Source organism: Mytilus galloprovincialis, chromosome 4 (assembly GCF_965363235.1).
Source record: "Mytilus galloprovincialis chromosome 4, xbMytGall1.hap1.1, whole genome shotgun sequence".
Taxonomy (NCBI): Eukaryota; Metazoa; Mollusca; class Bivalvia; order Mytilida; family Mytilidae; genus Mytilus; species Mytilus galloprovincialis.
Window position 1 is genome coordinate 46,750,398 of NC_134841.1, and position 12,627 is coordinate 46,763,024.

Sequence of the window (12,627 nt, forward strand, 5' to 3'; positions counted from 1 at the left end):
TCAAGGTGAAATTTCATCATGATCTGACATTGACCTCAAATTGAAGGTCTTGAATTAACAATCAAAACACAAAAACACAAAAGAGATTGGCTTTTCATACATTGGATATTGATTCTTTGGAGACAACTTATTACAAATATTCCGTATGGAAAGAATATTCAATAGCATTTGAACCATAAGAAATATATGAAATAGATAATCATAAATTCTTTAATATTTAAGAAACTTTAATGCAAAAAAAGATGGGAGGAAAAGGTGGGCAGGTAAATGTGATAGATGTGCAGAGCAGCGGAGACACGAGGTACCTAATTTTTAGGAAAAACTGTATGTATGTATGACAAATGTGTCATCTCTATGGACATGCAAGCCCTTAATAGACCTTGCAAATAATCTTAAGTTTTATAATCTTTTTTATACCTACTCGGGATATATATGTAAGGGTCTTTTTTTTATATACATGTACTTTCTTATGAAAAGCAAACAAAGAAGTGACCATATGTATTTGGAGCAAGTTTTTTGCACCCTAATTTTTTATCTAACGTGGTATATTTTATAACACGATTTTTACACGAGTCAGCAAAAACATGTTTGCATTATAGTTTTAGAAAAAATGCTGCCGGTCTTTCCTCTATTTGAGATACCATCCATGTTAAGGATTTCTCTAAAACCATGTGTACCTATTGAGAATTTATGGAGGTGCCAGTCGTTTTTTTTTCGAGAGGGGTGTGTGAGTGTTAGAGGGGAGGTGGGTGCTATGATGAAATTTGAAAAAAGGCAGACCGATCAACTTAGCCAAGAAAAAAGGCAGTATGACAGTTTATGTAAAAAAAAGGTCAGAATAAGCTAATTAAAAGGGATGGAGCAAATAGAGTGATAAATAAAAAGGCGGGACAGTGAGAGATTACAAAAAACAAACAAATGCAGAACAAAATTTGTTATTTTACCCCCCCCCCCCCAAAAAAAAACACTCCCACTCCACCCCACCCCCCAAACCCAAATAAAAATCAAATGGTACCCCTTAGTTTGAGTGAACATGTTTTGTATTTTAGTTTTAACTGTCTTTGAACTAGCATGCAGTATATGCGAGTGTTTTTTTTTTTTTACTTCGGCGCTTTGTCTATCGGTTGTCTGTTGGTTGTTTATAAGCCTCTTGTCGATCTTATGAATTAAGCCAATTAGAATTTATTTTGTAGTTTTCCATAATGTTGAACTGCAACATTGGGCGCTCACAAACATGTTTAACCCTGTCATACTTTTAATTGAACCCGGTTTAGAGTTAGATTTCCCTCAGAATTTTGTCATCTTAGCGGTTAAAATTTATCCATTTCGATCGCCCCTCGTAACCCTCACTCAATCCTGCACGCGTAAACATTTCACGTCTTAGCAATTGTCATATTCGATGTACGCTATGATGTTCTAGAAAATTATTTAAATTAACCAAGTAGCACTTGATTTAAAGTTTACCTGTTTAAATCTATAATCAATGTTTTGACACCGTCCCCACATTTTAAGTCTAATTAGTCAACCTCAGCGTCGAGAATATACCTTTTCGTAACATGTCTATTAAGTGTATTCTCCTGTGTGTTTTTAATAGATCTTCAATATTTTGAAAATGTCTTTGAATTGAAAGAAATTAAATAAAAAAGAATTCTCAAATCTGGAAATCCATAACTTATAAACACCCGATACCAGAGTCCTTGTAAAGGTCAGACCCCCCTCTTAGGCCCATCTATTATTCTTTTACTATTTGCAAACCATGGTCCTTATCGCTATTTGTCCGCCATTACTGGATATCACAGGTTCCCGTAAAATTTTGACTTCATAAAGCAAAATATCTGACACCACAATGGAAAAGTGATTGTTGTATGCGTCAAAAGTTCAAGCAGCCTGGTTAGCCGGCCGACAAGGCTAATAGCGATAAGGTGTATAGTCCGCAAATATAGTCAAATAATAACACAAGAACCTACATGTACCTAAAAGCTACATGTACAGTTCCGCAGCTATGTCATTCCCGGAATTATAGATTATCATTAATAATCTCAAAGACATTGATTTTCAAGCTTGAGTCTGAGTGTGAAAAGTAAAAAAAGCACTCAAGTTGAGAATTAAAGGACAACATTATAGAAAAAGAATTGGGTCAATTTCAAAGTTTACCAAGGTCACAATTAATCATCAAATATATGATGCAATAACAAACTTGAGAACCGGAAGTCGTAGAGACATGGGACTATCACCATTCAACTCAGGACCACTTGACCTTTCAAATATCACAAGGTCAAGGTCATAGTATGATGTGAAGGTCAAGGTGAAATTTCATCATGACCTGACATTGACTTCAAATTGAAGGTCTTGAATAACTGATCATCTTTGCTGTTTATAGTAGGTTGATATCTGTTACCTTTAAAAAGATATACACACAATACTATACTTTTAAGAATCATCCCGTTGTAACTTTGAAACAGACGGTCGGACATTTTTGGGGTTATAATATAAAATGTAGAGCTCGTCGAGAGGAACATTTAATACAGAGTATGTATGCAGCAAACTCTTATCGTTTTCTTAATATGTAAGCTTGAAATTGCGGCGTATTTTTTTTTGCACTCAGTGACCTTTGACCTTGGGTGCAAATTGAAGGTCAAATGAATTAAAGAATATAATTGAAGGTCCCAAGTCTCTACGACTTCCGGTTCTCGAAATATAATTTTTCAAAAAAATTATAATTTTTCAAGGGGAATAACTCCTTATCAGTGTAAATAACCTACACTTTTTTTATGTTTATTAACATTGCCATCTGTTCCTGTATATGCTGTCTTTTTCAATTCTATTCTATCTCTAATAATTTTTAAGAAAAATGCAAATAAAAAAAATGCTTCAAGAGGATATAACTCTTAAAGGGGATGCTGAAATCCTACACAGCCTCATCTGGTAATACGTCATAATGATATCTATCGATGGTCAATATTTGGTCTTGATGACTTCAATAGAAACGGGGGGAGGGCATGTCAAAGAAATGTTGGAAGAAAAAAAAAACATTAGAAAGGTCTTTCCTCACGTAGGGGAAAGACCTTAAAAACATTAGAAAAACAATAAGGTCTTTCCTCGCGTAGAGGAAAGACCTTAATAACTAATAATAATCACTATTTTTGTGAGCCAAAAAAGTGTCCCATGAAATTGTGTCCTCTATAACATTATTTCACAGTTCATCTGTGAAATTTTGTTCATGGGACAGCTAGAATATCACATTTGTAAACTATAAAATAGTGTCTGCCTTAGTGAAAAATTGTCCCTAATACTTGCACATAATTTCATAGTGTAGCTATTTTTTCTGTCCCTAAAGAAGGGAAATAATTTAGAAATCATTGAAATGTTTTAATCAATTAGTTATTAAATCCTAATTGAAATTTAAATAAAGACAACACAGATGTGTCTCGATACTAATATTATTTCTGACATTATTGATCTTGTTAAAAAGGACAATTCAAAGATGTTAAATCAATTCATAGATTCCTATTGTATATTTAAAAACAAATGTCAATTTAGTCTTATTATTTTTTGTTAAATATTTTTTTTGGTATAAGACAAGACTTTTATGCAGTATGGACATGATTTAACAATGAAAAAATGTCCAACGAAGGTCACAATAGAATCTTTGGTCAAGGGACAATTTTACATAGAAGTGGACAATATTTTATAATAAAATTATGTCCTGGACCAAATTTCATAGGTCATATGATCAGATAAGGGCAGGTCCGAATATATTTGAATAAAAAAGTGTTGTTACCAAATATCTTGAAAAGTATAACCGATAGCTGAGCAACTATTGAAATAAAAATGGTCAGCAAGACAAACAAGTTAATATTTCCGTTATAGTAAGTAGAATTTTCAAAGTAATGATTGACCTTAAATGACGTACGACTTTTCATCCTCTCTTGTATTTTTGGTAAACACTAAAGAAGATAGAGAGATTTTTATGATGAACTATTCAAGGTTATAATGTTGGAGAGTTTCTATTGTTTAAGATGCACATAAACCTAGATGAACGGCACGTGCTCTTTCTAGCATCTTTATTTTTGTTTAGCTATCAATGTTATGTATTCCAAAACGGTTTGCTATTTTCTTTGCTATCTAAATCATATTCTATTGTCAACATATATTTAATTGTTGTTTAATACATTTATACTCAGTCGTTATTTTTTCGTAGTTCTTTCTATTTCTCACCTTTAATATATTCCGTCCATATAAATATTTCTTTTCGCCGCGATATAGCCTTTTTGTTCTAATGCGGCGTAAAGCAACCAACAATCAATCAATATATAAATGTTTTTTTCCGTTTCCATTTCCGTTCCGTCAAGTTTCCGTTTCCGCCATTTAGCAACACCCGAAAAATATTTTTTTCAAATTGTATTTTTAAGTTAATAATAATTAATAAACATTGCAAATTTAATACACACTGATTCAAAATGAAACTTTACAGTCCATGTAAACTATAGTCCGTTTGACTTCTATAAATCTTCAAAAAATAATTCTTAAAATTTCATTTTTAAAGATAAATATTTTTTTTCTTCATGTATGTTAATGTATGATATATACGAACTCTGACTATGCATATCATAATTTTAAACCTATAATTAAAAAAGTTACTCATTAGGTCTCTATGTTACTTCAATTTATTTTAATATAAAATACTCAATGGAGTACGTATGAGTAGTGTAACAGCCTTCCATTCAAAACAAAAACATTAGACATGTGCTCTAAACCTGTTTTATTGTACCATGTGACTTTACTCATTTAAATAACTCTGGTCATGTGATTACTGAGCTTTCTGTATTCAATGAGAAATACAAAAGCATGCACACATGACCAGAGTTATTTTTATGAGTAAAGTCACATGGTACAATGAAACAGGTTTAGAGCACATGTCTAATGTTTTTGTTTTGAATGGAAGGCTGTTACACTACTCATACGTACTCCATTGAGTATTTTATATTAAAATAAATTGAAGTAACATAGAGACCTAATGAGTAACTTTCTTGATTATAGGTTTAAAATTATGATATTCATAGTCAGAGTTCGTATATATCATACATTAACATACATGAAGAAAAAAAATATTTATCTTTAAAAATGAATTTTTAAGAATTATTTTTTGAAGATTTATAGAAGTCAAACGGACTATAGTCCTATATTAGATATAAACTCGGCGGCATTATTTTATAATTCTGTTTTCTTTTTACTAATTTTGCTATTTTTCCTTTTTTTCTAATCACTTTGCGTCCGATGTAGTCCGTCGTCGTCGCCGGTCGTCGTTAACTTTTACATGCCAAGAAATCCTCGCTAAAAATTCCGATCGACCCCCTACGGCAGTCATTAGTAGATAAAGATTTGATTTCATTCAAGAAATTAATTTATGACATTCATGTACGAGTCGCTTAGAACACGGCCATATACCAAATGGTCAATATTAATCATCCATGTAATTTGCTTTATGGGGTGTTTGCAGAATTTCAACGGAGGCAATTTCTTGGCATGAAAATCTTCTCTTCTGAAACTACTGAGCCAAATTAAATCAAACTTGGCCACAACCATCATTGGGGTATCTTGTTTAAAAATGTGTGGCGTGACCTGGCCAGCCAACCAAGATGGCCGCCATGGCTAAAAATAGAAAATAGGGGTAAAATGTAGATTTTGGCTTATAACTCTGAAACCAAAGCATTTAGAGCAAATCTGAAAAAAATTCAGGTTGTCCCCTGTAAAATTGTTTATCAATTAAAAATCTATCTGCCCTGAAATTTTCAAATGAATCGGACAACCGGTTGTTGGGTTGCTGCCCCTGAATTGGTAATTTTAAGGAAATTTTGCTGTTTTTGGTTATTACCTTGAAAATTATCATAGAAAGAGATAAACTGTAAACAGCAATAATGTTCAGCAAAGTAAGATCTACAAATAAGTCAACATGTTCAAATGGTCAGTTGACCCCTGAAGGAGTTATTAATTTTTACCAATTTTTCGTTAGTAATCTTTTACAAAAATCTTCTCTTCTGAAACTACTAGACCAAACTTAACCAAACTTAGCCACAATCATTATTAGGGTATCTAGTTTAAAAAAAATTAACCAAGATGGCCACCATGGCTATAAATCGAACATCGGGGTAAAATGTAGATTTTGGCTTATAACTTTGAAACCAAAGCATTTAGAGCAAATCTGACAAGGAGTTAAATTGTCTATGAAGACAATATCTATGCCCTGAAACTTTCAGATGAATTTGACAACCGTGTTGCTGCCCCCCCCCCTTGTTTTTTTAGGGAAATTTTGCCGTTTTTGATTACTATCTTGAATACTATTATAGATAGAGATAAACTGTTACCTGCAATAATGTTCAGCAAAGTAAGATCTACAATTAAGTCAACATGACCAAAATGGTCAGTTGACCTCTTCAGGAGTTATTGCCCTTTATAGTCAATTTTTAACAATTTTCGTTAGTTTTTACAAAATATTTTCCTCTGAAACTAAATGACTAAGTTCCTTATAGATAGACAAAATTGTAAGTAGCAAGAATGTTCAGTAAAGCAAGATCTCCAAACACATCACCATCATCAAAACACAATTTTTTCATGAATCCATCTGACGATCTGTTTTCTTTGTTTGATATGCATATAGACCAAGGTGAGCGACACAGGCTTTTAAGAGCCTCTAGTTGTATATTATTATCAATGTGCCATAAAAAAATATATGAAAATATCAGCATGGAAACTTTAAATAGTGAATATATCATGAATGCGAAGGCATATATTATAGGACTACCTGAAATCATTATTTTTTTTTACAACTATTATTAGTTATTATCAGAGACATATAATACAACTGCTATATGTATCTGCTATTTTCAAATGTAAATACAAATTTTACTAAATTTGAAAAATACCTGTATGCTATTTAAAAATAATCTTAGAGTAAAAAGTTAAAAAGAAACTGCATGAAATTTTAAAATATTTTAACGAGTAAAATTAAAATTTGCAATGGGTGTCTTTATAAAAATTAAAGAAGCAAGTTATAAAGGCGTCAAATTAAACCAATTCTAAAACGATTCATATAAGTAAATTAAGTTTTTGGAACAAATTTTACATATATCCAATAGGATTGTTTTGCCACATATTTCAAATGTTGCTAGTCCTAACAACAGTCACAGGCCAAAGAGTCCTGATTGTGTAGGTTTTTTGACATTTGTTACATGTCAATTCGCATGATTCTCTCCCAATTGTAAGTTACTACCACTCTTCAGAGGTTACATATTTTTTTATGCACTGAAGGTTTACATTTTCGTGAAATATTTTGTTATTTATTAAAGAAGCTTCTGGAAGATTATTGGCATCGGCCTTTGTTTTTCAGAAATTATATATGATCATGTATTAGGCCTTTTCCCTGTCGAACTTATTAGTTAGAACTTTTTAGAAGTTTTTCTTTTCTCTGCAGCTGCAATTGACTCCAAGTTAATACAATTGTGTTAAATTAATATTGACTGATAGTTTTGAACAAATTGTTCCAATTCAACTTTGAAATATCTTCCCCACTTGTATATCACCCTCTTTCGTTTTAAGAATATTTATATATCATGTATAAATATTTATAAAACTTCTATAAAATCACTAATTGCGATAATTTTCGTATATATTTCGCGTTTCATTCCCGCTCCGATGCCATGTACCTTCCTTCTAAATCCAATACGTTTCACATGCAATGATACACAAGCCTTGAATGAATAATTCCTCATTCATACGTACCTTTAATTCGAATAGAATTCGAATCGAATGCGAATTCGAATGCGAATCGAATTCACTAATCGCGTTGACACACTCTTCTTTTTTAATTCCAATTGATTCGAATTGGCAAATTCGAGTTAACCAATTCGCATTAGAAATACGTGTTTGTTAATCCGAATTAAAAGTTAACGTCGTAAGGACAGTATGAAAGTGAATTAGACGCGCATTCCAATTCGAAATAGAATTGACGTCGTATTCAGTTTACCGAAAATAACAGGGGACAACTTGAATTTTTTGGGTGGGGGTTGACCATTTAAATTTAACTATTTTATTAGACGAAATATTAAAAAGAATGTTTTTAATTGGTTGCAGTTAATACTGAAACTTAAAATTTCCAAAAAATAAAAAATCGGATTGCTGTGAAAGAGCCCGCTTGTATTAATTTCTCATCTGGATACGCTACTGAGAAGAACAGCAATGACCACATTTTCAGCTAATTATCTAATACACATTGTAACATGGACATGTAAGAGGGAGATATGACCTTTATCGGGACTTCGGGATCGGTTGTTTTTAAGCTCGGGATTTCGGGATCGCCGGGAATTTTTTTTCGGGATGTCGGGATTTAAATTTATTTAAATACGGGACCTCGGGATTTTATGTTTTTAAGCCCAGGATTTCGAGATCAGGACCCTCCTCCCCCATATAGAACATACAATAATAATTAATGTATAACGTTTACAAATTGGCATTAATTAGGTCAGTCTTTTTTAGGGAGGTACCATTTGATACTTAGGGAGGCTAGGATGAAAATAAATATGTCCTGCATTTTTTTACTTGTAGTCTCTGTCATACCTTTTTATTGTTCAATTATACTGTCCTGACTTTTTTATACCCCTGAAAATGTTATTGCCCTTTTTGACCCAAAACTCGTGTTTTTGTTTTGTTTTCAAATTTCATACTACCCCTTAAGAATCAAATGGAAGCTCCCATATTGACAACACAAATGGCGATCGTTTACTGTCTGACTGCTGGGGTAATTATCTTTTAATTGTATAAACATATTATGAATGTTTAACTTTAATGCCGAGGAAGAGTTTAAAACTCAAGAAGAATTATATTATGTATGTTACGATCACTTCAAAATATATTTATGGTACGACAACTTGTTTTTCTGTTGAGGGAATTTCAGTTTTCACGGACGTTTTTTTTTCGCCTGTTGCTGGGCCTTTTGTTCAAATTGTTTACTATTATGTATTTTGTTCGGCAGAATATACATATCCCTCCTGTTTATGTTAGTGTCTTTTACTATTACAAGTCGACGATATTTATGTTAGCCCAAAATCCTCCTGCCAAAAAAATAATCATTTATGATCGAGTACACCGATATGACTGCTGTTATTTAAAATGTTAATCGATAATTGTGTAAAAAAAAACAATTGAAGAACCCAAAATTTGCACCCACTCTGTTGAGAATGTAATATTATTATTTTATTTTATTTTTCTTTATCATGTTTATTTTGAAATTTTATTTTATTTTAATACATAGCCAGAAATTAGTAGTGGTTTTTGCTAATTAATATTCATAATATGTAAATGAGAATTGTACCACGTGATAGTAGTTTGAACTGGACTGGTTTGATAGGCTTGATATCATTAAAATCTTTAAAACACAGATATTATAAGTTGCCCGTCACAGAGTCCTTATTTACAATCACTTTGATATTTCCGTAAAGTTGTCAGGCGGTCAAAATCAAAACAATGAACCCAAATTTAGTGAATTTTCCGTGCTTTCGTGAATTTATTCTTCTTGAAATAGTGACATTTTATTTTACGTGGGAACCTAGAGTTCAACGACTACACATACAAGGTTTGGACTTGCTTATTCTTTAGAAATTCAAGTTTCAAATTTCACCCCGGCAACCTGTTTTTGTAAAGACCTTGTAAGCCAATTTTCCACACGAAGTTTGCAAATTTGATGTTTCAGCCATTTTAGCTTGAATGTTACACTGCAATGTTAAAGGCCTCTCTCTTCAATTTTTAAATAAGTTCAGGAACCTGTATTTTTGCAACAACAGTCATTATGTTTCGTTTAAATGGTGTATATTGTTGTGTTTATTCATTTTCTGCCCCGGCAACCTGTCTATTACTTAAATTAAAATAAAAACAGACATTTTTTTCAAAATTCCCTATCATTTTAATGTAATACCGTGACCCGTATCCGATTTCTTTAGTATAATATTCAAATAAGCAAAGTGGCGTTGATTTCTGGATATGAATTGAAAATAATTTAGCCTGCATACAGTTATGATCAGTTATTAGTTCTGAAAAATTTTAAAAAATCTAAAGTGATGTCGAAATTAATTTCTAAGAGTATATATAATAATATATTTTGTGCAATGTGTCTCATAAGCCAAATGATATGACTGGGTTTTTATTGTTCTATTCTGTCAATGTGCTGCTTACTTTCCACATGGTGACACCTGTACCAAAAAATAATGATTGTGTGGATAGTAAACCACACTTCTATTAGGTTTTAATCTTATTGTATATTATGTATGCCAAGCAAGAGGTTGGGAACAAACCCTCTATATGGTGATTATACCTGTATAGAAATAATCCTTCTATAGAGAGATAAAATTATCCCTCTGTAGAGGGGTATTTTTGTTTAGACTGGATTCATATCAAAATAGGGCAGAAAGGCATTTTCTACTTATTATGGCAGTAACTTGCAACAGTAGATGCACAAATTGATGTACTTAATTTAATATGCACATGCCCAGTTTGTTGCTTATCTGACTAAATATACAATCTATTGTTCACCATGATTGAAAGCTGTGATGATGGGTAAATTCCACTCACTTATGCCTCACTGAACAGAATTTCTATTGTTAGATTTAACATGAAATTTAAAGGTCAACTATTCCTTTTGTTGTTGATGATAGGTATACATTGTACAATAGATAGCAAGTTTTTTCACTTCAAAAGAAAACTGGTCATCCCATATTTTAGTAAAGAGCATATGTTGCCACATATAATGCTAGAGATATGGGTCAATATAACTAGATATGCCATTCTGTCCTAATTTGCTTTTAACCCAGTGTAAACATAGAGAGATAATTTTATCCCTTTAACAAAGGATTATCCCTCTATACATGTATAATCACCATACAGGGGGTTCATATTCCCAACCTGAGCAATATGTGACACTATTTTAAAAATATATTGGGGGCATCAGTGGCGGGTCCAGAAATATTCATAAGTGGGGGCCCACTGGCTGCCTAAGAGGGGGCCCACTGGCTGCCTAAGAGGAGGCCTGGTCGCTTAACGATTCAGTGAATCACTATACAAGCAATCAAATTTTTTTCTTAAAAGGGGTTGCCCTGGCCCCTTGTCCCCCTAAATCTGCCTCTAGGCATTAAGTTTTACCTATGTCTTTCTGTACATATGTAAGTCTGTCCATACATCCCAAATTTGGTTTCTGTTCTTTAACTTTAAATTATTAAATTAAATGTCATGAAACTTGTACACAGATGGTCTGATTAATCATTTTAAAGTTTTAATTGAAAAAACAAAACAAAAGGGGGGAGGACAGGGATGCTCCCTTCTGGATCTGCCACTGCACAAAATTTTCTAAAAGGGTGTATTTTTTGTTTTGTTTAAAGTCAATTAAGATGTAGACATTCTCAATTTCATTTTGATGATCAAACTTTCTATCACCTTAAATATATGCAGAAGATGGTTCCGAAAAATTATACCAATACAGAATGAATGACATGTTTTTATAAGGTGTCATACCACCAATTACTCCCTCAAATTTAGAACATATGTGAAAGTAGGCCTACTCGGACAAAAAATAGTGCATTTGATGTCATTGTTCACCTAAACTAACCAATAAATTTGCAGAAATGAAACTTTTGTTCAAAGAGAAATATATCAAGACCATTTTGAGCCAAATTTTATCTGTCTAGGAGTTTGCATTTAAAATTGAGGATTAATACACTCCATGGTATACTAATTTAAGATTTCCAGAAAACCAGGGGTTATTTTTAGTGGTACCTCCTTTCGGGAGCTCTCTTCTTTCTTATATGATTTTGAATGTATGTTGAAAATTGGCATGCAGAATGGTGACACCTGTACAATTCAGGATATACCTAGTTTCTATGAAGTTAAACTTAAGGTAAAATATTTAAAAAGCTGTGAAAAATGCAAATTTTGGTTGAACAGATAGGGACTTTTTATTGGTGGTATGACACCTTTAAGCGAAATGCGGTGAAACATCAAATTCAGAAAACAATTGATTTTTTTGGTCTTAACTGATCATATGAAATAATACTAGCCACATTTCAATCTTTTTGGGGGCAAAATGTCACATACTGCATATTTAGAGCCTAAAACTTGAGTTTGTGCTAATTTTAGCTTTTCTAACCCTGACAATATGCTTTAATATAAAAAAAATGTCCTAAATTGTTTTTAATGCACAGAAACTTGTATCTGTTGTGTTAAACATTAAAACATAGGTTATTTACTACCCCCCAAAAAAATTTGTCATGCAGATTTAATGAAATTATTTGATTTTTACCCCTTATATTATTGCGTCATACTATGTACTTGGAAGATAGCATAGCATAATGTAAACACTGCAGAAACTCACAAAAATACCATTTATTATTCCAAATAAAATTTTTATATCTTAAATTTTATTAACTGATGTAAATAAAAACAGTTTAATGACCATGACTGCACTTTTGATCAATTTGTAGTACTTTACTGACACCAGATGAAAAAGGGGGGTCAATATTTCTTGACACTTCAATACCTGGGATTTTTTACTATATTCATTGTGAAAACTGTAAAAAGTCTTTAAAG

The 12,627-nt window shown here is 32.2% G+C and overlaps 1 protein-coding gene and 1 long non-coding RNA gene across 6 annotated transcripts in view; one reads left to right on the forward strand and one right to left on the reverse strand.

The window, feature by feature from the left end:
* Nucleotides 1–7,797, reverse strand: part of LOC143072279 (vacuolar protein sorting-associated protein 33B-like) — a 164,169-nt gene extending 156,372 nt beyond the window's left edge. The window contains exon 1 of the mRNA XM_076247147.1: nt 7,780–7,797. The gene's annotated coding sequence lies outside the window, so the exon portion shown is untranslated. The remainder of the gene's footprint in view (nt 1–7,779) is intronic.
* LOC143072281 (uncharacterized) overlaps nt 1–12,627 on the forward strand; it is a 106,519-nt gene that overhangs the window by 39,857 nt on the left and 54,035 nt on the right. The gene's annotated exons all lie outside the window — the stretch shown is intronic.